This window comes from Panthera onca, chromosome B1, assembly GCF_046562875.1.
Source record: "Panthera onca isolate mPanOnc1 chromosome B1, mPanOnc1 haplotype 2, whole genome shotgun sequence".
Taxonomy (NCBI): domain Eukaryota; kingdom Metazoa; phylum Chordata; class Mammalia; order Carnivora; family Felidae; genus Panthera; species Panthera onca.
This window is the reverse complement of record NC_138342.1, coordinates 56587906-56614143: the sequence shown is the minus strand read 5'-3', so window position 1 is coordinate 56614143 and position 26238 is coordinate 56587906. Positions and strand designations below refer to the sequence as shown.

General features: G+C 36.6%; 1 long non-coding RNA gene across 12 annotated transcripts in view; it reads left to right on the top strand.

Annotated features, from left to right (window-relative positions):
• Positions 1–26238, top strand: part of LOC144616175 (uncharacterized) — a 164328-nt gene that overhangs the window by 53700 nt on the left and 84390 nt on the right. For 9 of the 12 annotated variants that reach the window (XR_013555261.2, XR_013555259.2, XR_013555264.2 and 6 more), the window contains 2 exons: positions 14675–14802; positions 24188–24337. This is a non-coding gene — a long non-coding RNA (uncharacterized LOC144616175). Of the gene's footprint in view, positions 1–14674; positions 14814–24187; positions 24338–26238 lie in introns of all 12 variants that reach the window. The other 3 variants (XR_013555265.2, XR_013555266.2, XR_013555257.2) reach the window with 2 other exon arrangements.

Genomic DNA, 26238 nt, shown 5'->3' with positions numbered 1-26238 from the left:
ATGTCTTCTGTAAAATAAATGATTTCATATTCAGCTGCCATCTCTCTCTTTATAAGGTCTTTATGCTCAGATATATTCCCTTGTAAAGTGTTCGCCATGTCTTTTTCAGAGGTAATGATAATAGGTGAAATGATACCTTTATCATATGGAATAATTATTTTCTCATGTGGAATGTTATGATCAATCTTCTTGGTCCTGTCTTTTCCCATACTAGTAACAGGAACAAGTTCAGAATATTTGGAAGTCCTCATGGATGTCGTAAAATAAGAAGGAGGAAAATTTGACCTCCATCGAAGCCTATGTAGTCCAGTTGGAGTGTTTGTGATGGACCCTCCTGTGTTAGTAACTTTATCATGAGAGCTAGGCCTAGGTTCTTCTGGAAGAGTTAATGTGGGATTGGCTAAAAAGATTCTTTTTAAATTGGGAGGTGTTTGAGGTTTGAAGGAAGTAGCATCAAATTTAACAGTAAAAGAATCTTCCATATTGCTGTTACCCTTGTAGAGAGGGTTGGGCTCAGTTATTGATGGAAGGATTTTCCTCATAGCTGGGATGAAAACTGTTGTATTTGTAAAATTATGTAATTCCAATTTAGAAGCTGGATCTTCTTGATCAAAAAGATTAGCTATTTTCTTTCTTTCATAGACACTATCTTGAGAGTCTTCTGTAAGGAAAAAGGCTTTCATCATTGCTCTTTGAGATTTGAAATATATTTTGTCAGTCTTAGGTATATAATTCTCAGGAGTATCTGTATTCACAGAGAAAAATGAGTCAGCCTCATCATCTGTGGTACTATCTGAGAAAGTAGTTGATCCAATTGGAGAAACATTCCAAGCCAATGGATAGGAATGAATGTCAGCTTGAGTTATGACCTGTCTCCCTGAAACATCATCTCCATTAATGGCATCGGCATATTCATTTGCTCTTTCTAACATTTCTGACCTATTTAGTAAAGATTCAGATGAAGATTTATCTGTCATTAGGCCAGAAGTTTCAGGATTTTCAGGTGAGGAATTCGGGATAAGTATGGCAGGTGTTAGTAGAGATGGGAATCCTCTAGATTTAACATCTTTTCCAGGTAACATTGAATCACCTCCTCCATAACTACGTTCAGTGGGAAGAACAATGGAATCAGCCATACTCCTGGCTGCCTTATTCATAGATGAGGAAAAGAGTGAAGCTCTGTTGGTTGCTTTCTCAGTATTTTTACCAATGAAGGGAAGATCATCATCAGGAATGACGTTGAACTCAGCCAAAGGAATAATGTTGTTCTGCAAATGAAGTATATCTGCCAAGTTTGGTTTACGTTTATTTGCGTCCAATTTGGCTGATATAGTGGTTTTTGCTTCTTCGGGTACATCATTATTATGATAAGCAAACGATACACCTTTCCTATTGAATTGGTTTTTATAATCTATAGGATAGGTGATCACAGCAGGATCAGTGGAATCAGTGAATATCTTGCTCCCTCCCATTCTTATCATTAGTTCTGGGTCTGAATCAAACAGGTACTCCATTCTTTTGCCTTCAGGGATAATGTTGATGGTGTTATCACCAATTGGAGAAGTATTTTCCACAATTGTTTCACCTAGAAACTCAGGTAAAAAAATCCAACTTGAATCAGTAAGAGAATGAATCATGGATCTGGGAACCTTAGTATTAAAATTGACAGAAGACCTTTTGAGAACAGTAGCATCATTGTCAAAATTAAGATTTTTATCTTTGGGAATGAAGCTTTGGTATTTTTTGGTAGTTTTGATAACAGTTAGAGATCCTTGGGATGCATGTTCAGAGGCTGCAGCACTGGCATGGGGTGAATGAGAGTCAAATACTTTGGAGTCATTCCTAAGTGTGGTCTTTCTTGTAAGGGGACCATTTCCATCCCTCACTAGTTCAAAGGCATAGTTATCTGCAACATACTCAAGGGCACTGTCAACGGGTATAATAGTTACTATGTCCTCATCACTTGGAATATTTTCCCTTGCCAAAAAGGTGTCATGTATTTTTTCTGAAATGTCTTCTGTAATAAGAACTACTGCAGTGGATATATCTTTCCCTATTGAAGTCTCATCTCCAAATTTATTATTATTAGTAGTAGTATTAGTATTAATAGTGTTTTTCATGTCTTTTTTTGAAAGAATGGTAGTAGGTGAGATAATGATTTTGTCAGATGGACTATTTCTTTCTCCAGGTGGAATATTATTATTAGTCTTTGTTGTGGTATCTTTTTTCATCTTGATAACTGGATCAAGTTCAGAATACTTAGATGAACTCATGAATGTTGTGAAATCAAAAGGAATAATTGACTTCCATGGTGGTAGGTCATATGTCCCAATTGGAGTGTTTGTGATGATCCTTTCTCCAGTAGCAACTTCAAGCGAAGAGCTTTTATCATTAGACCTAGATGCTTCTGGAAGGGTTAATACAGAATCAACTGTAATGATTCCTTTTAAATTGTGGTGTGCTTGAGGTTTAGTAGAAGTAGCATCATATTTAACAGTGAAAGAATTATCTTTCAATGTACTTGCATCTTTTGGAAAAAAGTTGTCTGCTTTAGAAATATGTACTTCCTCTTCCACATTGTTGTTACTCATTGACAGAGTATTAAACCCAGTTACTGAGGGAAGGATTTTCGTCATAGCTGAATTGAGAATGGTTGCATTTGCAATGTGACTTAAATCAAATTTAGTGGCTGGATCTTCTTGATCAGAAAAAATATCTATTTTTCTTCTTTCAGAGACCATATGTTGAGAGACTTTTGTAGGAGAAAAGGCATTCATGATTGTTCTCTGAGGCTCAGAATATATTTTATCTGTCTCAGTTTTAGAGACATCAGTAGTTTCTGTATTTACTGAGGGCAGTGAATCAAACTCATTGTTTGTGGGATTGTCTGAAAAAGTAGTAGAACTAATGGGAAGTTTTGTTGAGGTTAAGGAGTTGGGCTTGGGATCAGTTTTATTTTCAGTGGAACTATCACCATCATTAACAGAATTAGGGTATTCAATCATTGTGTTAAACATGTTTGACAATGCAACTGAAGAATTAACCAAGGAGTTATTTGTCACTGGGTCAGAGATTTCAAGATTTTCAGTTGAGGCATTAGGATTGAACATGGACTTCTCTTGGATTTGTAGAGCTAGGAATCCCATGGACCCAATATTGTCTTCTGGCGGCATAGAGTTACCTCTTTCATAACTACTCTCAGTGGAGGGAGTAGTGGTGTCATCCACAATGTTTACTGTATTCCTAGATAAAGAAGAGATTGAAGCCTTTTTGTTTAAAGTTTTAGTATCTTCATTGATGAAAGAAAGTTTGCCCTTAGGGATGACATTAAACTCAGTCAAAGGAATAATGCTATCCCATGAGTATTGCATCTCTGCCATATTAGTTTTACCTTTAACATTGTCTGCTTGGGATGATAAGATGTTTTCTGCTTTACCTTGGGCATCAGTGTTATACATAGCAGATGAAACGACTTTCCTGAAGAACTGATTCTTATTTTTTAATGGAGAGGTGATAACAATGGGATCTGTAGGTTCATCTGGGAACATCCTTCCCTCTACCATGATTACTGTTTTTTCTGGGTCTGGAATAAGGGTGTATTCCATCATTTTGTCTTCAGGGAAAACAGTGATGGTGTCATCTCCTCTTAAAGTGTCCCTTTTAAGAGTTGTTTTACCTAGAAATTTGTGAGTACTTTCACTTGTGTGAGTTAGGGGGTGAGTCACAGATTTGGGAGCCTGAGAATTTGAGTTGTCAGTGGAACTTTTTAGAAAAACAGCATCAATGTCAGAACTGGTATATTTTTCTCTAGATACCAACTTTTGTAACATTTCTTTAGTTTTAATCTCATTTGGGGCTCCTTGAAATAAATGCTTAGAGACATCAGCACTGGAGTAGAGTTGATGAAGCCCAACTATTTTGGGGTCATAAGTGAAAGTAGTTTTTTTCATAATAGGATTGTATTTTTCTTCCTGTGGTTCTAGGATATATTCATTTGTGACATACGTAAGAGCTCTGTTGTCAGGCACAGTGTTTATCACATCCTCAATATTTGGAATATTTTCAGCATCTGAAGTAATGTCAGAAATATTTTCTGTAATAGGAACTATTTCATATTCAGTGATTATATCTTTCCATAGGGAATTTCTGTGCACAAATCTTTTACGAAAAACAGTATTCAACATGTCTTTTGTTGAAGTATTAATATTAGGTGAAATGATGGCTTTGTGAGATGGAGTATTTCTTTCCTCAAATGGAATATTATTATACATGTTTGTTGTAGTATCACTTTTCATTTTGACAACTGGGTCAAGTTCAGAACTCAGAGACATTATAAAATCAGGAGAAAGGATTGATTTCCGTAGTGGCACATAGGATCCAGTGGGAGCATTATGAAGCAAGCCTGCTGTGCCTGCATCTTCATCAGGAGGAGTGGAGTTTTTATACTTAGGCTTTAAAGTCTTTTCCAGAAACATGGTGGAATCAGCTGAAAGGATTCTTTTTAAATTGGGTGGAGCTTGAGGTCTAGGAGGAATATTAAATTTACCAAAGAAAGGATTATCTTTCAATATCCTTGAATCTCCTAAAACAAAATTGCCTGTTTCATAACTATTGAGTTTCTCCTCCTTGTTATTAGTCTTGGAGAGAGCGTTGGGCTCAAGGGTTGGGGGAAGTGTTGTTTCCAAAGTTGGAATGAGAACTGTTGCATTTATAATGTGATTTAAATCCAATTTAGCACCTGTGTCTTCCTTAGCAGAGAGTTTAGGCATTTTTTTGATTTCAGAAGGGAAGGAGCTTATTTCTGTAGGCAAAGGAACTTGCATCATTGTACCCAGTGGTTGAGCATCTGTGTTAATTTTGGAAATGTTGGCAGTTTCTCTCTCCATAGTGGATGCTGAATCAGCCTCATCATCTGTGGAATTCCTGGTAAAAGTTACTGAATCAATAGAAGGAATATTTGTGTCCAATGAGTGGGACTGAAGTTCTGTTTGGATTTTAATGTCCTGATTTTTTGAAATATCAGTTCCATGAATGAAGTCAAGGTATTCAGTCCCTGTCTCTGAGTCTACTGATACTGACTGTGAGGGTTCAGACAGTAAGTTATCACTCATTAGCACAAAATTGTTCGTTAAAACTTTAGGCATAAGAATGATACTTTCAGTTGTTAGTAGAAATGGAAATTCTCTAGACCTAACATTATTTTCATTAGGTTGCATAGAATCACCCCCTTCATAACTGTCCTTAAAGGAAAAATAAGTGGTATCAGCAACAGTGTGAGTTGTCCTCACAGGTGAAGAAGAAATTGAAGCCCCGTTTATTTTATTCCCAGAATTTTCATCAACAAAGGGAAGTTCATTGTTATCAAGGTTGACATTGAATGTAATTGAAGGAGCAGTGGCATTCTGTGAATGATAGCTCTCCGCCTTGAAATTTTTATCTTGATTATAATCTGATTTGGGTGACATTGCAGGTTCCTTTTGGTAATAAAGAGCACTGAATGTGACATATCTCCTATAGAGTTGGTCTTTGTTTATTACCGGTATTTTGCTAATGGTGAGATCAGTCATTTCATCTGTGAACATCCTGCTTTGTCCTATAGTTTCCATTGATTCTGGATCTGGAGCACTGATACGCTGAATCCATTTGCCTTCTGGAAGAGTGATGATGATGTCATTTCCACTTAGGGTGTCCTTTTCCAGAGCTAAGTCGTCTGGTGGAAGCTTGAGGGAAAATTTTCTATTTCCATCTGTGGGTAAAGGAGTCATGGTTCTAGGTGACTTGCTTTTGAATTTGGCAGAATAATCTTTGAGAAAGGTGTCATCTTTGTCAGAGTCAGGGTTTCCTTTTCTGGAGATCAATATTTGGTATTTTTGTTTAGTTTTGGGTTCTACAGGATTTTCATTCAGGAGACTCTCAGTGACATGTGCAGTGGGGAAGAGAGCATGAGATCCATATCTATGGAGCCCTTGAACAGAGGTCGGTGTCTTTGTTGTGGAGCTCTCTCCTTTTTCTCCAACATAAAAGGTATTTTTCTCCAATATGTATTTAAAGGTATTGTCATCAAGCCTAGTGGTCTTTAGATTCCTATTATTTACATTGTTTTCCTCTGCCAGAAAAACCACATCTGACTCTGCTGAAAAGTCCTTTGTAAGAGGAATGACTTCATATTGAGTTACATTATCATTTTCTGTAGAATCTACATGCCTTTTTTCATTTATAATGTTTCTTATATCATCAGTAGAGATAATATTGTGAGACAAAATGATTTCTTTGTCAGGTAGAACAATGATATCTCTAGCTATAATAGACTCATCAGTCACTTTTATGTTTCTCTCTCCTTTAACAAGCACTGGATTAGATGCAGAATTATTGTTTTTAATAAAATCAGCAATAAAATCAGTAGGAGGAAGAGTTGGTTTCACGGATAGATGTGATTTATTATGAGAGTTTGTGATAGAGCTCTTTAAGTTATCATTACCAAGAGAAAATGAACTCCTAGCCCTGGCCTTTGTCTGCTTTGGTGTGCTCATTGTGGAAGCAGGGTAAAACATTTCTTTCAAAGTTCCAGGTGCTTTCTGTTCAGCAGAAGCAACAAGAGGCTTAAGAATGAAAGGATTAGTGTTCGCTGAATTTACATGTTTTAAGATTATTGGAATTTTGGCTTCAGAAATATAGGATTCATCCCCTACAATAGCCTTATCTTTCTTGAAGAATGTATTACCCCCAGTTCCTGAGGTAGTGATTTCTTTTGCAAACGGATTGATAAATGCTTTATTTATATGGTGATTTATAGCATAGTCAGGACTTTCATTTATCTGCTCTTTTTTGTGGATTACAGGTTGAAGAACTGTATTAGGCACAGAGGCTATGGCGCCAGTTTTATCATAAATGCTCTCATTTTCAGTGATGGGTATGCCTATGGCTACATTTATAGGGTTATCTGAAAAAGTAGTAGGATCTTCCAGAAGAACAGAGGAGACCATGGAGAAGGGCTGAGGGTTACTTTGCACCTTAGTGATTTCCCAGTTTTGGTCAGTGATAATAAAGTGTTCACCCAATGGCTTTAAGGACACTGATTTATTAGGTAAAGAGTCATCATTTTGACTAAGAGCATCCGCAATTCTAGGTCTTTTCTGATTAGGAATTAATAGAGATTTTAATTTTATGGACACAACATCATCTATCTCAGGTATGGTAGAGTCACTATTTTCATTGCTCTCTTTAGAGTCAAAGGCAGGAGCATTAGGTGAAATTGTGGTAACATTTATTGACATTTTGGTGTCCCTAACAGGATTAGGAGAAACTATTGAGGCTTTTTTGATTATACCCTTAGTAACTTCACCAACATAGGAGATATTCTTTGCTTGGGAGGCAATATCCTGAGCCAAGGGGTAAATGTGATCCTGTGAAGGCATCACTTCAGCTAAGTCCAATTTATTTTCATTGACATTTGAATTTTCTGATTTGATGGTGTCTGCCAAGTCTGGGGCAGCTGTGTTACCAACTTTGGATGAAATGCCATTGCTGTAGGAATGACCTTGACTTTTTATGGGGAAAGTGATCATAGCGTGATCTGTGGGCACAGTACCAAATGCAGTTCTCTCTCTCATAGTAACAATTGTTTCTGTGTATGGTACAAAGAAATACTCAATTTTTTTATTTTCTAAGTCAGAAACTCCAGGGAGAATGATGATGGTATCATCTTCACTTAGAGTTTTTTCTGCAGATGATCTTTCTTGAAACTCAGAGGGAAAAGTCTCAGTAGCATCAATTAGGGAGGGTGCCATGGTTTTCAGATGTTGAGTGTTGAAGTTTTTGAAAGAAGTGGCAACAATACCAGAGTCAGAATTTTCTTCTTTGAGAATAATAGTTTGATATTTTTCTTCAGTTTCAAACTCAGGGTAAGTTATTCTATACAGAAGACTCTTTGAGGCCCCACCTTCCAGGGAGGTTGTATGAGATACAAATCCATTTGGTCCATGTATAAATGGAATAGGTTTTTTAATAGAACTATTCTCTTCCTTCTCTAGTTTAAAGGGATGCTCATTTGAAATATATTCATAATCACTTTTATCAGGTTCAATGATGATCAAGTCCATAGCATCTAGATTATTTTCCTTTGCCAAAGTAGTCTCAGGCCTAAGAATAAAGGAATCATCTCTTAATGTATTTGCATATCCCAGTGATAGAGGGGTACCTGTTCCAGATATATGGTAATAATTTTTCACGTTTGAGTCTTCAGAGGTGATAGGAATGAAGAGGGTCACAGGTATAATGCTTGTGTGAGAATTTGTTGTGCTACCTGTGGCAGTTTGGTCTTTTTCTGTTCCTGGATCAGCTTGCTCATCAGTATAGGATGCATAATTTTTGTTGGAGGTTTCTTTACCTAATAACACAGTGTCTTCCAGAGCAGGGTTTATATTATCTTTCATTGGCGTTCTAGACTCTGGTGTTGTAAAGGTAGATCTTCTTTCAGGGGAAAAGAAGCCTTTGGGGACGTTTTCTTTCATCATTGGATGAAGAATATCACCACCAAAGAATGTGCCATGTTCAGCACTACTGTTGGTGTTTCTTATAATTGCTTTTCCTTGAGGCTGAGGAGTAAATTTTCTAAGTAGAGTATTTGAGACTTTAGTCATATAGTTTGATGCAGGATTCTCAAATTCAAGTTGGTCAGCTGTGGTTTTGGTTGTTCCTTTGAATCTGGTGGAATTATATACATCAGAGTTAAGAGAATAATGTTTAGATGTCAAGTTGTTGCCTTTAGGAACATTATCACCTGCAATAGGTGTAACATAATTATTATCCCTCACATTTTCTTCTTTAAGTATATCTTCTTCCTTTGCCATAATACCTATGTCTTTTTGGGGGTATGCTTCATAGTTCACTATTATATCTTCCTTAAAAGTGTCCTTAGATTCATACTGTTCACTGTAAAGCATGGTGTCGACATCTTGAGAAGCGTCAGTGACAGCTATTGTCAAAGCTGCAGGGGTGGACTTATTATGAAAAGTCTTTGGTACTATAGTATCTGCTGAGGAGATCTTTTTTATAGGGTTTGTTGCTTGAGGATGATTGAAAGGGGCAACAGACTGCATGGAAGCAGAGGAACTAGCTACTAATAAAGTGCCATCATTTCTGTATACACTGGGACCTCTTCTGGACGTGGTAAAGTCATCTCCTGGTTTATTAGGTTCATTGTGAAGAGTATTAACTTCGTTCATGGTCAGAATGCCTTTCCTTATTGGTGAGGTGGCAGCTATTGAAGCCAAGTCTGTCACAGCTTCAGTATTTTTATCCTCTTTGGAAATATCATCAACTATAGTAGGACTGCCAAGAGAGATATTTGTTATTTCAGTCCCAGACATTTTGCCTTTATTGAGCAGTTTCTTAGCATTGCTTGATGTTATGGCAGCAAGGGTTTGATAGCCATCTCTATAACCACTAAGGTCTGCATTGTGCATTGTGAAGACTGACAGTTTATGTTTCTTAATGTTGTGAGAAACATTTGGGTTCTCTTTGGTGATATGGAGAGGATTATCAGTGATTATATTGTAGTATAAGTTAGAGAATGTAGGGTGATCTCTTCTACGTTGAGGGATAGAATTGCTAGATGGAAGGAATTCAGTGCCATCTGCTGCTTCCACACTCTGTTTCATAGCTGCACTTTCCCCCACACCATTAGTTATTGTTTTGGTGGCTATAGTATTAAAATGTATTTTGCTATTTCCAGGTTTAGTGACCTCATATAGAACATCAACATTTTCTTCCCCAGGAGTGGTAAGGTCTCCGTCACTTATTGTTACCTCAGCAGTAGGTATACTACTACTTAATGTGGAAAGGGACTTTGTGCTCTCCATAGCCACAAATCCATTCCTTTCAAAGCCACTGTTTTCTGATTGAGGGTACTTGAAATTATTTGAAGGTAGAAGGTCTTCTTTTATCTGAAAAATGCCATCTTCTTCCATTGAAGATTTTACTTCCACATAGGGAATTGATTCCTCTTCATTATCCCTTTCTTTGTCTAGCAAATGTCTAAATCTTTGTTTTGGTATAAGAAAACCACCTATTTTTGTACGCAAGGAGTTAATGGCTCCGGTGGGCCTTCCTTCTCGTATGCTGGCCTTCTTAATCATCAATTCAGAGCTGTCAGTCATATTTGTGGTCCTCTTACCTGCACTGGCAGTGGTACTGTATTCATCGGTGGGAGAGGTGAAATTAGCTGTAAGGAAAGTAGACTCCAATGGAATGTTCAAAGGATTTACTGGTACTTTATCAGTTTTCCACTTTTGTATAATGGCATCATTAATGAGATGAGGACTTTTAGCCACAGGATCTGATATCCAAGCACCAGCCAAGGAATCATCTTTAATGAGCAGGGAGTTTTGAGCTTGATTATTTTGGGCTTTGGGCATTAGGGTAGGTGATTCAGCTACTGATGGAAGAGTGTATCCTTTGTTCATAGGAAAGTTTGTTTCAGGGTTGGGACCTGTACCACCATTGGCATGATTACTATTAGTTGAGAAACTAATGGTTTCATCCACAGAGTCAGTAGATTTATCTGAATAAGTGATACTGAGCTTTGAAGGTGAGGTCTTGTCAGCTACACTGTCTTCACTAAAATAGACAGGTCCGGTAGTTCCAGGGTGAGTGATGATAGGAGTGATATTTCTCTGAAAATTGGCTCTTTTAAACACACTAGTTCTTTCAACATCCATTTTGGCTTTGGCATCATTTGCAGTAATTGAGGTGGGGGTTCTATGGTTACCTCTCTTGGTGATGAGGTTTGTGCTATCTATTGTAAAGGGCTTTATTTTATTTTTGGAAAGGGGATTGAACATTTCAGGGATGTCAGAAAGGAAGATGATTTTGTTTCTTGACGTTTGGGCATAATCTGCATCAAGGTTACGAGAGTAAACTTTTCTTCTAATTTCTGTTGTGGAAGAGTCTGGATGAAGAAAGATTACTTCCTCTATAACTACATCATCTTGGTCCATATTTACAATTTCTTGGACCACAGGAATGACTTCGTCAATTTCATCACTGCTCACAGCCTCAAAATTATTCCTATTAGTTTTAAAATGTACACTGGCAGGAATATTAGAATGGAGCTTAATTACTGAATCAGTGACTTTAGATCCAGTTGCTCCAGCAATACTGTTATTGTTAGGTGTTGTGATGTTTTCCACCTGTACAGTGTGTCTGCCTCTTATTACTGTATCTTTCTTCAAAGGCCAGGTTATTTTAAAGTTAATGTTGGTGCTCGTTGTTGGCTCTATGGAGTTAGGATTAGTGTAATGCTTTGTAGAAGTGATGCCATTTGTTTTGGAAATAATTGAATCCACTGGTTGCATAGTATTTTTAGCTACCTCCAACGTTGTCTTGGTATCATAAAAATTACCGATAGCATTATTGCTTTCCTTATATGTTCTATAATTAAGAAGAGAATTTATAGTATTAATGGGATTGATATTGGAAGTCGCTTCATCAGTGTCAGTGGCAGTCATGCTAGGTTTGGTATCAGCCTTGTTGTAAGTAATCAGAATAGGAAAAGATTGAAAATCATTGCCATTTTTTGCAAGAGAAATGCTAGGTGTTTGAGCATTAGCTGTAGTTCTATGATGATTCTTCTTGTCTCTGGCATCAAGTACAATAGAATGGTCTTTCTGTGGAACATCTGGAGTACTGCTCACGGTTTTGCCATATTTTTCCAGATAAGTAGTGTCAATTATAATTACGTTTTCATCCTCCATGTCAGGAACATCAAACAGAGTTGTGTAATCTTCTAGAATGTCTATGGCAGCAATGGTGGCTGTATCACTTTCTTTCATAAGAGCGGTAGCACCAGTAAAGGATACACTCTGTGGCCATGCTTCTTCCTCATGAGAAGTGGTATAAGTTCCAAGGAGGTTGTTTGCATCTGCTGTGACAGTGGTGCTCTCACCTGCAGAGGCACTGAACTCATTCTTAGCATTTTGTATATGTGCAGCAGGATTAGGGACAAAGAATGGTTTAGATCTTCCAGCGGGTGGGAAGAAGCGTTCAAGACTCCGAGTTGTTTTGGAGTCTGTCTGAAAGTGGGGAATAGCAATGGAATCAGACTTATACTGGTGGGTGGTTATGGACACAGGGACCGAGATGTTATTTTCCCCAGAAACAGCCATCCTGCTCTGTGTTATTGTGGAGTTGGGGGCAAATCTGGAATTTGTGATGCTGACAGCAGAAGTATCCTGCACAGCAGCAGATGAAGGTGAAGCATTGCTCCCTGGAGCCTCTGCCTGAGTAGAGTTGCCTCCTATACCCTCAACATAAACGAAGTTAGCTGAAGTCTGGTTAGTTGAAGGGTTACTTGGTATATCGTCCCCAAATGGGGGAAAGTTATATATCCTAGCTTGAAGAGTCTCTGAGTGGTTTCTCTTTGAAAGAGATCCAGAGTGCCTTGTTACTGTATCAGTAGACTCAGAGTAGCTATTTGAATCATCTGTAGGTGCAGAATTATTTTTTGTTCTGAGGATGGATGAGAGTTGACTTGCTCTGTGGCTCTCTGATGCAGACAAAGGTGGATTGGCAGACAAATGATTTGTGTGATTGTATGTTTCCTCATTCCCATAATACTAAAGGGAAAGAAGTATAACATTTTGGTGAGGTTCCTCTTGCTGATTATATTTTACTAAAAACCTGAAGTCAGTAGTCACAGTGCTAAATTGATCAAATAAAGCAACATTCTGAATGTCTCTGCTTTCTTTTTTATCCCTTAGTTGTTAGTTTAATCAAATCAGAAATATACAATATCAATGTAAAAAGGAACAGCTAGCATATTAGGGTTAAGTAGCCTCTGCAAATATAACAAATGTAAATCCAGGTGTCCCATAGCAAATTTTCAGTATAGAATCTCTTAAAGTATGAAAAGTATAGAGAAGCCCTTTAAATTATATACTATCATGCATTATGGTTTCTGTTATCTTTACTTCATTATGTATGTTATTTATTTTAAGGGAAGGAAGTTTATAAATAGAAAATAGAACATTAAAAATACAATGATGTTTTGTTTAGCAAAATATTCTTTCTTGCATTAAACATAAGCTAATGATATCAATCCATGTTTTTCCTCCATCTAATTTTTAGTTTCATAAGGATACTGTTATTCAAAATACTGAAACTTACCATGAAGCAAGCCACAGAATTCAAGATGGTCACAATTAAGACTAGAATCTTCATCTTGTCCTGCTATTCCCTGCAACTAAGTGCAAGATTGTCCTATGTTACATTAGCTCATTGACAACTTGAGTGACAATTTAAAAAACATCAAAAATAATCTCTGTTATATTCCAATATTATTAGTTAATTAAATAAACATTAACTAAATGATGGCTTGCTAATAAGATAGACAATGCCCAGCTAATTCTAGTGCATTATCAGAAAGGACAATATGTGGGATAGAATACTGTTTGCTAAGGTCAATTTTAACCAATCAGTGAGAATAGGAAGAATTTTGGCTATTTTTTTTTTTTGTAACTTACAGAGAATCAAGGAGTATATATTTAAATAGCAAGTACATTTTGGACAGAGTTAGTTATTCAGTGGGGACTTCATCATACAAATTCATCCTTATTCTCATGATGATATCTATTTGTTGCATTTTTTCAGGACTATTTAGACAAAAGTTAATTTATTGAATCTTTCTTCAGCCAGAGTTTAAAATTTATCTAAGTAGATCCCTTTACAAAAGAGTTTAAAGAAAGTGTAGGTATTTGAGGAAAGAATGGCTCCAAACCTTCTGATTTATTCAAGTATTACCTTGCAAAGGAGTTTTTCCTGTCAGCCACCTTCTAGCTTTGACTCTTGATCAAATCAGCCTGGCTCAGCAGTGCATGAAGAAGATCAACTCCATGATGAAAAAGTCTAAATCTCAGACAGAAACACAAACTCCTCTTTCTTCCTCCTTCTTTATTTCAGTGGGGAAGAGAAAAAGCTTTTTATATAAGGGATTTCTTCTGAGCTAATCCCAGAACAAAAGAAAAGAGAGGAGGTGTCTGTTGGCTTTTGTGCATGTATCTCTCAGGCACAAAGTGAACCTATTAGCTTATCTACAAATTGAAAGGGCCAAGGCTCACATTTTAAATATAATGAAGTCTTTTAAAAATTAACTCTCTAGGGAAACAAACCACAAGAAGTTCTTAATGATAGAGAACAAACTGTGGGTTGATGGAGGGAGGTGGGTGGGACATGGGCTAGATGGGCGATGGGCACAACGAGGGCACTTATGATGAGCACTGGGTGTTGTATGTAAGTGATGAATCACTGAATTCTACTCCTGAAACCAATATTTCACTGTATGTTAACTAAAATTTAAATAAAAAAAGAAATTATAGAATAAAAAAATAGTAAAAAAATGGCATCTAGTGCCATTTCCTCCTTTTTTCCTGTTTTTTTAAAACATTGCTCCTTCTGCTTCTACAGCAAAATTTTGCTTCACTATAATCGCATTTAACATGAATTGTCAATAGTTAGTTTACATTAGTGACAAAAACCCCATGAGGCTGTGGTTTTTGTAAGGACAGGATTGTGTTTGGTTGAGTGTTTGAAAAATATGTTTATAGGAGAAGAAGAAATTAAAAAAAAAATAACATGCCCAGTATAATCTTGTTTTTTCTTTTCTACATGATTTATATAGATACAGTGCTGATCCCTCAGGGATCAAATTCCTGGCTGATATAGCTGTTAACTCCAGTTTCTGAAGCTAATTGTCCATTTACATGGAATCCACCAAAATCCATCATCCCTGCTGTGTCACTTGCTGAGGTGATTCATTGGTATATATTCTAAAACCTCCATAAAAATCTGAACTTAAGTTGTTACTGACTTTCAGTTTATGCTATGCAAGGCATACATAGTACTTTTATGAGGCACAGAGACTCGGTCTGAACTTAATTGGCTTGCTATTTCTTTTCATTTGAAGACATCTCAAAAATTTACTTACCGGCAATTACATTTTTCATTTTTTTAATCCTACATTCTTCTTTCATATCATGTAACCCTAAAATTCTGTAATGGTTGTGATGTATGGATGTTACTAAGTAGAAAGACAAAGTTGAGCTTTTTGTACTTTTGTTTTTCCTTTAGGCTTCCTCTATTGTCCCTATTCTCTGGCTCATCTTAATACTTTTCTGTAGCTGACATTCTTTTATTATGCATTGGAACAAATACTGAATCCCCAAGTTATATCCCAGATTGTCACTGGATTGTTCTTTTAATCAGGCAGAGTATTGATGTACAAAGCCTCTATGTACACCATAATTACCTTCAGATCAAAAGCAATGTGTCATGAGTTGAACAATTATAATGTTATCACTTTAGTAGCTTGGAAATACCATTCCCATGACATTAAATATTGCTCTTTATGGCACTTGAAGTAATTGTTGGAAAGCTAGTGCAGTAATATGTACTTGAAGATAGAGTGTTTATTCAATTAGAGATAATATTTGCAGGTCTTTTTATTTCCAGTAGGCTGCCAGACTCAGATTCAGAATCTCTGGCTGGCACTAATTCATCTTTATAAAATTTAAGGTAGCAAAGATTTCTACATCATGGTTTTCAAAGTTGAAACTGGGACGATAAAATCAAGGCTTTGTTAAGAAACTTCATCCTTAAAATTCTTTTCCTCCTCCCCCTCTTCCTCTTTCTTCTTCTCCTCCTCCCTCCTCCTTCCTCCTCCTCCTCCCTCCTCCTCCTCCTCCTCCTCCTCCGTCTTCTTCTTCTTTCTTCTTTCTTCTTTCTTCTTTCTTCTTCCTCTTCCTTCTCCTCCTCTTCTCCTCCTCCACCTCCTCCTCCGTCTCCTTCTCCTTCTCCCTCTCCTCCTTCTCCTCCTCCTCCTTCATCTCTTTCTCCTTCTCCTTCTTCTTCTCTGTCCAAGAAGTTCTAATCCATTGTTACCATTCATTGAGGTGAACAGTTCATTTATTTTTCTACATACTTTCTAGTTTATGATCTACTCACTATTTCTGGAAGTTGTCATCTATAATGCATAAGTAGGCTAACACCAGTGCTTTTCCATACACTACAATAGTTATATTGAAGGAGGAACCACAGATTAGAAAACAGGTTATTGACATCCACATGCAGTTATCATTTTTACATGGCAAAAGTGAAACCTACAGGCATGGCTCTAATTAATTTTTATAAAATGCTTGTTTTATTTTATTGAATCATCAAGCTTGTTGGTACCGTATATTTAATGGATGAGGGTACATATCAATTCAACAAGTATTATTTAGTGTCTGAAAGGCACTGGTGGAAAGACAGAAGTAGAATATATAACACTGATTCTCAAAGAATTTATAATATATTCTAGGAGGAAAGGAATACACAGATAACCATGTTTTTTGCCATTTATTTATTTATTTATTTATTTATTGAAACATTAATTGAATGTTGCTTATTTAAGGTTCAGCTCGAGGCTCTGAGTGACATGATGGGGAATAAGATAAGCAAAATCTGGTCTATGAGTCACATAATCAAAGGACTATAATTTTGGGGTTTTACCAGAGAAGAAGAGATTGTTTGAAAGGCTCTTGGCTTTGAAGTTTGGGTGTTTGAGACTGGAGTTGGGGTCAGGGGGACTTACTCATCTAGGGATGCTCAAATCACTCTCCCTCTTCGTGTAAAGACTTTGTATTCATTATGGTTCTCCAGAGAAAGAGAACCGATGGATATATGTATGTGTGTATACACACACACACACACACACACGTATAGATACATGTATATGTACATGTATCTATACATATATATGTGTATATGTGTGTGTGTATGTGTATATATATATATGTGTGTGTGTGTGTGTGTGTAGTGTATATACACAACACACACACACACACACACATATATATATGTATATATAATATATATATATAATATATATATACATATACATACACACACACACACACACACACACACACACACACCCACCCACATAAATATATGGAGATATTTATTATGAGGAATTGGTTCAAATGATTATGGATGCTGAAAAGTCTCATGATTTGCTATTTGCAAGCTGGTGATTCATGAAAGCCAGTGGTGTAATTCCAGTCCAGTTAATAGTATATATCCTGGTTCAAGGGCAGAAGAAAATGTCCCAACTCTATCCAGTAGCAGGAAGCAAAAGGGAGCAAATTCCTTCTTCCTTAACCTTTTTTCTTCTATTCAAGCCTTCAAAGGATTGGATGAACCCATCCTTTGGATTGGATGAACCTTACTGAGTTCATTGATTCAAATGCTACTCTCATTCAGACACAACCTCACAGACAAAACCAAAAATAATATTTAATTTGGGCACCTCTTATCCCAATCAAGCTGACACAAAAAATTAACTATCACAGATTTCATCTCTTGGTTTACTGTAACTTTTTTTATGCTGTAACTTTTTTCATACCACTGCTTTGTCAATTCATGGTGATTTCAATGACATAGAAGGTCCTTTCAATATTTTGTTCTCTCAGTTCCTTGACTCCTTTTTTCCTATATGCTTACTGTTTACTTTTTTTTTAAACTATTCATTCTCATGGCCATAACTAAAACATACCATTACTAATAATTCCTGTGACAAACAGCTCACTTTCTAACCTCTCTCTGGTGCCCTGATTCTAACATTTCTGTAACCTCATGGATTCCTACAGTCCGTGAATCCTACCAGCTTTTAACACTTTGTTATTCCCCGAGTTCTCACTGTTCTCCTTATCCAGTTTGCATTTTATAAACAACTACTATAATCTCTCCTTCTGCATAAATCAAGTCCTTTGTCTTTTTCTTGCTTTATTGTACTTGCTTGGAAAGCATCAATTCAGAGTAAACATAACTCTCCATCCACTTTGTTCCTGTGCCCAGAGAAAACAATACTTGATTATGACTTCTAAGTGCTTGTTAATGCTAACTGGTAATCAGAATGGTCAGTTTGAATTCATTCACCTTCTCAATCTTCTTTTTTTTTTTTTCTTTTCAAATAGTTAAATTCTAGTTAGTTGGCATACAATGAATGCAATGTTGTTTTCAGGTGTGGAATTCAGTGATTCATCACTTACAGCATTCAGTGTTCATCATAAAAGTGCCCTCCTTAATACTCATCACCCATCTAGTGCATCCTCCACCCACCTTCCTCCATCAACCCTAAGTTTGTTCTTTATGTTTAAGATTCTCTCATGGTTTGTTTCCCTCTCATTTCCCCCCTCCCATATGTTCATCTGTTTTTTCTTCAATTCCACATATGAGTGAAATCATATGGTATTTGTCTTTCTCTGACTGACTTATTTCAGTTAGCCTAATACATTCTAGCTCCATCCATGTCATTGCAAATGGCAAGATTTCATTCTTTCTGGCCACTGAGTAATATTCCATTATATATAAATATCCCACCTCTTCTTTATCCATTCATTAGTAGATGGACATTTGGGCTCTTTCCATAGTTTGGTTATTGTTCATGCTGCTGCTATAAACATCAGGGTGCACATACCCCTCCAAATCTGTATTTTTGTATCCTTTGGGTAAATACCTAATAGTGCAATTGCTGGATCATAGGTTAGTTCTATTTTTAACCTTTTGAGGAACCTCCATACTGTTCTCCAGAGTGGCTGCACCAGTTTGCATTCCAACCAATGGTGCAAGAGGGTTTCCCTTTCTCTGCATCCTCACCAACACTTGTTTCCTGAGATGTTAATTTTAGCCATGCTGACAGGTATGAGCTGGTATCTCATGGTGGCATTGATTCATATTTCCCTGATGATGAGTGATGCTGAGACTTTATTTACGTGACTGGCAGCCATCTAGATGTCTTCTTTGGAAAAGTGTCTATTGGATTGTTTTTTTTTGGATGCTGAGATTTGTAAGTTATTTACAGATTTTGGATCCTAACCTTTTATCAGATATGTCATTTGCAAATATCTTCTCCCATTGTGTAATCTGCTTTTTAGTTTCATTAATTGTTTCCTTTGCTGTGCAGACGCCTTTATTTTGATGAAGTCCCAATAGTTCATTTTTGCTTTTATTTCCCTTGGCTCTTGAGATGTGTCTAGTATGAACTCGCTATCGCCGAGTCAAAGTGGTTGCTGCCTGTGTTATACTCTAGAATTTTAATGGTTTCCTGTCTCATCTTAGGCCTTTCATCCATTTTGAATTTATTTTTATATATTGTGTAAGATAGTGGTCCAGTTTCATTCTTCTGCATCTTGCTGTCTGGTTTTCCCAACACTGTTTGTTGAAAAGACTGTCTTTTTTCCATTGGATATTCTTCCCTGCTTTGTCAAAGATTAGTTGACCATATAGTTTGGGTCTATTACTGGGTTTTCTATTCTGTTCCACTGACCTATGTGTCTGTTTTTGTCTCAGTACCATACTGTCTTGATGACTACAGCTTTGTAATATAGCTTGAAATCTGGAATCAAGATGCTTCCAGTTTTGTTTTTCCTTTTCAGGGTTGCTTTGGCTACTTGGGGTCTTTTCTGGTTCCATACAAATTTTAGGATTGTTTGTTCTAGCTCTGTGAAACATGATGGTGGTATTTTGATGGGGATTGCATTAAATGTGTAGATAGCTATGGGTAATATAGACACTTTAATAATGTTTGTTCTTCCAATCCATGAACTTTTCCATTTCTTTGTATCTTATTCAATTTATTTCACACATGTTTTATAGTTTACAGAGTACAGATCTTTTACCTCTTTGGTTAGGCTTATTCCTAGGTATCTAATTGTTTTTGGTGCAATTGCAAATGGGATCGATTCCTTGATTTCTTTTTATTTTATTTTTTTAATGTTTATTTTTTGAATGAAAGTGAGAGATACAGAGAGACAGTGAATCCCAAGTAGACTCCGTGCTGTCAGCGCAGAGCCTGACCTGGGGCTTGAACTCATGAACTGTGGGATCATGACCTGAGCTGAAATCAAGAGTTGGACACTTAACTGACTGAGCCACCCAGGCACCCCTCAAATTAATATCTCCAGGTCAAACATCTAACCTAAATTCTTATATGACAGAGCCTACTTCTTATATGACAGAGCCAATTAGATAACATGTCCAAACAAAACTTCTAATATACTCAAAATACCACCCAATAAAAAAGCTCCTATAGTTTCTCCATCTTTTTTGTTGACAACTGTTAAGAGACTGAGTTGAGCATCCCTAAAATTTATATGTGAAGCCCTAATTCCTAATGTGACTATGTTTGCAGATAGTGTCTTTAAGAGATAATTAAAGTTAATTGGAGACATAAGGGTGAAGCCCTAATCTTGGTCTGGTGACCTTATAAGAAGGAAAAAAATTTTTTTTTCCTCCATGTGCATGGTCAGAGGTGAGGCCATGTAAAGACATAATGAGAAGGTGGCCATCTACAAGGTAGAGTTCTCACCAGAAATTGAATTGGCTGGCAACTTGATCTTAGATTTCTAGACTCCAGAACTGTGAGAACACAAATTTCTATTGTTTAAGCTACCACTCTATAGTATTTTGTTATAGTAGCCTGAACAAACTAATATAGCAAGTCAATAATTCCAGTTGTTCAGAAATTTTGGAGTCTTCCTTGACTATTCATTCTATTTTATACCCCAAATCCAATTCTTAGGCAAATATGGGTGGCTCTGTCTCCAAAATATACCTGGAATCTGGTGACTTTTTTCCAGCAACACCACTACCATCTTGGTCCAAATTTCAATCAGTTCTCACTTTGCTGCTTTTTTAACTAGTTTTCTGCTTCTACTTTCTCTTATATAGTGTTTCTTTTAAATATTAGTCAGATTGGGGCGCCTGGGTGGCGCAGTCGGTTAAGCGTCCGACTTCAGCCAGGTCACGATCTCGCGGTCTGTGAGTTCGAGCCCCGCGTCAGGCTCTGGGCTGATGGCTCGGAGCCTGGAGCCTGTTTCCGATTCTGTGTCTCCCTCTCTCTGACCCTCCCCCGTTCATGCTCTGTCTCTCTCTGTCCCAAAAATAAATAAAAAACGTTGAAAAAAAAAATTTTAAATATTAGTCAGATTATGCTACTCTTCTGTTCAAAGCCTCCAGTCATTTTTCATTTTACTATAAATAAATCTAAACTCTTAAAGGCCCTAGAGAATATTATGCCCCATTACCACTCAGAACTCATTTTCTGCTTTCCCTATTTCTCACTCTGTCCAGCCGTGTTACCTTGTTGTGGTACCTAGAATATTTCAGTCATTATTGGCCTTAATGATGAGAAGGAGGAATGAGAATAATTAGAAACAGGAAGACTAATTTTCAGATCATTAATCCCAGTCTAGATCTGAGGTCATGAGTCTCTGTAAAGGGCAAGAAAAGAAAATATCACTTATTTAAAAAAAATAATAAAATAATTGGGAGAGAATCAACAGAATACAGTGGGGATTAAGAGGAGTTGAGGATAATACTGAGGTTTGTAGCTTGGGTAACCAGATGCATAACAGATCATGGTAGAGATGGAGACCATAGGACAGAAAGGTGTGAGAGGCAAAGATAACATGTTCCTTTCCAATGTGTAGTATTTGAGATAGATCTGGATAGATACTTTCAGTTCATAAAGCAGTTGGAAGTGGGGATTTAGAACTAAAGAATGAATTGATGGGGCGCCTGGGTGGCTCAGTTGTTTGTCAGACTTCAGTTAAGGTCATGATCTCACTGTTTGTGGGTTTCTGTCAGCACAGAGCCCACTTCAGATCCTCTGTCTCCCTCTCTCTGTGTCCCTCCCCTGCTCATGCACTCTCACACTTTCCCTTTCTCAAAATAAATAAACATTTTTTTTAAAAAAGAATGAAGTGGTAAAGGAGATTAAGAATACACTTATCTTGAGTACTGAGAAATGTATAGAACTGTTGAATCATTATATTGCACACTTGAAACTAATGTAATGCTATGTTAATTATACTTGAAATTAAAAAAAAAGAATGAAAAGATGAATATCAGAATGATGGTTGCTTTTTGTCAAGGGCAGTGACTGGAAGGAGGCACATGCAGTCTTCTGGTGTGCTTGTCAGGTTCTATTTCTTCATGTGGGTGGTAGTTTGTTACATGGTATGCTCCCTTGGAAATATTAATTGGATTGGGCACTTTGATTGTACTTCCCCCCTTTTTAAATATCCATGTCAACAAGGGCTAGATGTGAATTTCTGTAATTTAGAAATGGATGTTACAAGACACTTCTTTTCATGTGTATTTTAAATGGAAATTTAACACAAATAGTTCTTCTCTTATACTGAATAAATTCTGGGATCAGATTTGCTCCTTTCAGTGCCCTGGGTATTAATGTTTATACTCTCAAAGATTATTATCTAAGTTTGTCAGATTTTCAGGAAATAGAAATTCTAAGTAATAGTTTCTTAATGCCATTTTTTGAGGTACTTTCTTTTATATTCAGCAGTCTTTTTTTTAGTACTTTAGTGGGATGAAAATATTTGAGTATCCAGTGTAATCATCTGAGCCATCTTGCCATGGACCATGTATTAAAAATACCTTAATTTATACACTTATTTCCTTCAGGGAGGATCCAACTTCTTCACATGCATTGAATCAGCTTTTCTATGCCAAAGATGTTATCTGCAATTAAATTACTTGTGTGTTAATCTTCATTTATTTTATACTAAATGTCGATGTATTTTATAAATGCTAGATCCACTTCTTTCTAGTTCTTTGACCTTGAACAAAACACTTAAACTCTCCAAAGCCTCAATTTCCTCATATGTAAAAAGGGCCTAACAGTACAGCCAACTTCATAGTGTTGTGACTAACATCTATTGAAATTTGATGAATATGTAAAATGCTTTGCACATAGTGCTCAGTGATTGTCAACTATTATTGTTATTGTTTTGGAAAGTAAATATTAACCTGGAGAGTATTTAGATACACAGACAAGCTAGGGAATATTAAAACTTCCAGGATAGCTATTATTCCCGTGATGTTGATTTATTTGTGAAGATGGTGTCTCTGGGTCAGGCTTGGTCTAATGGATTCACTAGAGCGATTAATGTAGATGGTCCTCAATTTATGATGGCTCGATCATGATAGTGCAAAAGTGATACACATTCAGTAGAAACTGTACTTGAATTTCGAATTTTGATCTTTTCCTGGGCTAGAGATGCTCTCCCTTGATGCTGGGCAGTGGCAGGGGCTGCAGCTCTGAGTCAGCCATGCAGTCACAAGGGTAAACAACCAACACACAACCATTTTATACCCATACAACCATTCTGTTTTTCACTTTTGTATTCAATAAATTACAGGATCTTTTCAACATTTTTGTATTAGATAGGCTTCGTTTAGATGCTTTGGCCCAACTGTAGGCTAATGTAAGTGTTCTGAGCATGTTTAAGGTCATTTAGGCTAAGCTCTGATGTTTGGTGGGTTCAGTGTATTAAATGAATTTTCAACTTATGATATTTTAAATTTATGATGGTTTTTATCAGGACATAACTCTATCGTAAGTTGAGGAAGATCTGTAATAAGATGCTGCTCAAGGGGAAGATTAGCTGAAGATTTATGCATATTCTTTGTGTGATAAAAATGTCAACATGTTTGTTATTTTAAGAAAAAGGTGAATGAAATGACTGGTTCTCAGTCCTTATACCTTTGATTATTGCCTCTGTTCCTATGTCTTTGTTATGTTATTGGAAGGAAAATAGGCAGTCTCCATCTACATCCATTATCTCTTAAATTCTCTTTAATCTTTTAGACTCAAGTGTGTATAGCACATTGTTTCTCAATTGTCTCTACCAGTGTTCAAAATGTTTTGAATCCATTTAAAGGATGTGGCTTTCTGAGAGTCCCAGGTTTATGTAGAGAGACTCAGTTCCAACTGTTTGGAGTGGGCTCAATGCCCATTCTTTTGTCTTCATCTAAGTTTTAAAATTGAAGCCCTTGAATTACCAAGACCAGCCGCATCCTTGAGGGTGACCTTAGAGTCCATGTACAGCTCCTCCCTGGATTCTATTTTCATTTTGTTTTTGCATTATAGGAGTTTTCCTTGCTATTACTTTCTTTCAAAGTCAGCTATACATTCAAAATTATATTTATTATACTTAATTCAGAATTTCTCAGCCTCAAAAATTTAATATATATTTTTCATGGTGTTAAAAGTAGACATAATATGAAAGTCATTTCAGATTATGTTAGTGAGCCTGACCCTGTTTTTCATTTCTTTTATGTTCTTGTGGAGCTTGACCGAGGGAAGTTTTCACCCAAACTTTGTTTATAGTTTCTGCATTCCACGTTTACCTTGTCAAAGCAAAAATTGCAGGATAAAGTTAAACAGGCAAGGAAGACTTCATTCAAGACTATTTCAGTAGCCAACTCTGCAGAAACAAAGGTGAGAGGTATTTTAGAGCTAGGGTGAACTAGTGGAAAAGTACCTGGAGGATGTTATGGGGATGTTGATTAATGGAAGGTATAGAGTAAATTATGTAATTCTGGAGCCTGCAAATGTTTTACTGTGATTTAGACAGTATGTGCTTGCTAATTGGTGCTTATCTAAATAAGCTCCTACTCTCCTGCAGAGACTGGGAAAGGGGGCACTATCTTCCTTGGCTCCCAGGTCCTTAGGAAAGATATTTCTAGGTTGTAAAATTAGAAAAGAGGCTTTTAAAAATGTTTACATCTCAAAAAACCAGAGAAAGAATTTACAATTGCAAGTGTTCTAAATAAGTATTCTAAACCTCCAGGGACCTAGAGTCAGGAAGAAACCTGTCTAAAATTTAGTCACACTGAGGAGAATTTTAAGGTCTTGGTCAACCTTATATTTTTCTTTTCTTTTTTCTTTCTTCTTTCTTTCTTTCTTTCTTTCTTTCTTTCTTTCTTTCTCTCTCTCTCTTTCTTTCTTTCTTTCTTTTTTTCTTGAGAGAGCGAGATAGAGCATGAGCAGGGGAGGGGCAGAGAGGGAGGAAGACATAGAATCTGAAGCAGGCTCCAGGCTCTGAGCTCTCAGCACAGAGACTGATGCGGAGCTCGAACTCTTGAACTGCGAGATCATAACCTGAGCTGAAGTCAGCTGCTTAACAGACTGAACCACTCAGGTGCCCAGGTCAATCTTGTATTTAAGTAATGCTCATAATTGGAATCGCTTTTAGGGGGACAGGCATATTAATCTTTTCATTCATTTCCAAACAGATGAGAGTGATACAAATACGCACAGGGAACAAATGATTTTCAAAATGATTTATTGAACAAAAGCTGAAAAATTAAAACTGAACATACATAAGAGGTGAGAGAATGAAAGTAGAATTTCTAGAGTTGTCTTATTTCTGAAGTGAGATGGCAGTCATTTCTTGAGGCAATATTGGCAGAGGTTAAGGTGAGAAGTTTAATATTTAGGAAAGTTATGACCTAGGAAAAATGTTGAGAAATATAAAATTAATTTCTACAGTCCTATAAATATCACCTAGTCAGTTTAAAATTACTATTTTACATTAATTATTTGAAATAAATTCCAGTCTATATACCCTCCCTTGCCCCAGCACCACTCTCTTATTTTTATGATAGTTCATGATTCTATTGTAAAGTAAAACATATCTAGTTAGATGTCCTGTGTTTAAAGCATAGCTACCTGCTGTACTCAAGCCCTAGTTCATCATTATTACAACCTAGAATGGTTTTATCCAACTTTAAAAAAACTTAAAAAAACCCCAAAAACAAAACAAAATAAAAAATAAAAAATCCTTGTAAAAAATTTTGATATTATGTGTTCTAGCAATCCTTTCTCTGAAATCATCTTAGACCTGCTCCTTGTAGTTTAGAGTTTTAGATCATGGTTCTAATCACATGGTTCATTGTGTTGTATTGTTTTTTTTTTTTATTTAATTTTTTTTTTTAACATTTATTTATTTTTGAGACAGCGAGAGACAGAGCATGAACAGTGGAGGGTCAGAGAGAGGGAGACACAGAATCTGAAACAGGCTCCAGGCTCTGAGCTGTCAGCACAGACTGAGCCACCCAGGCGCCCCTTGTTGTATTGTTTTTAATGTTTATTTATTTTGAGAGGGAGAGAGGGTGGGGGAGGGGCAGAGACAGAGGGAGAGAGAGAAATCCAAGTAGGTTCCATGGAGGGAGGGCTTGATCTCATGACTGGACATTATGACCTCAGTGGAATCAAGAGTCAGACACTTAACTGACTGAGCCACTCAGATGTTCTTATTGTGTGGTGTTTTGATAAAAGTTTACTTTATACATTTTTCTAATTTTGTTTTGTTCTCCATGGATCTTTCTTATTAATAG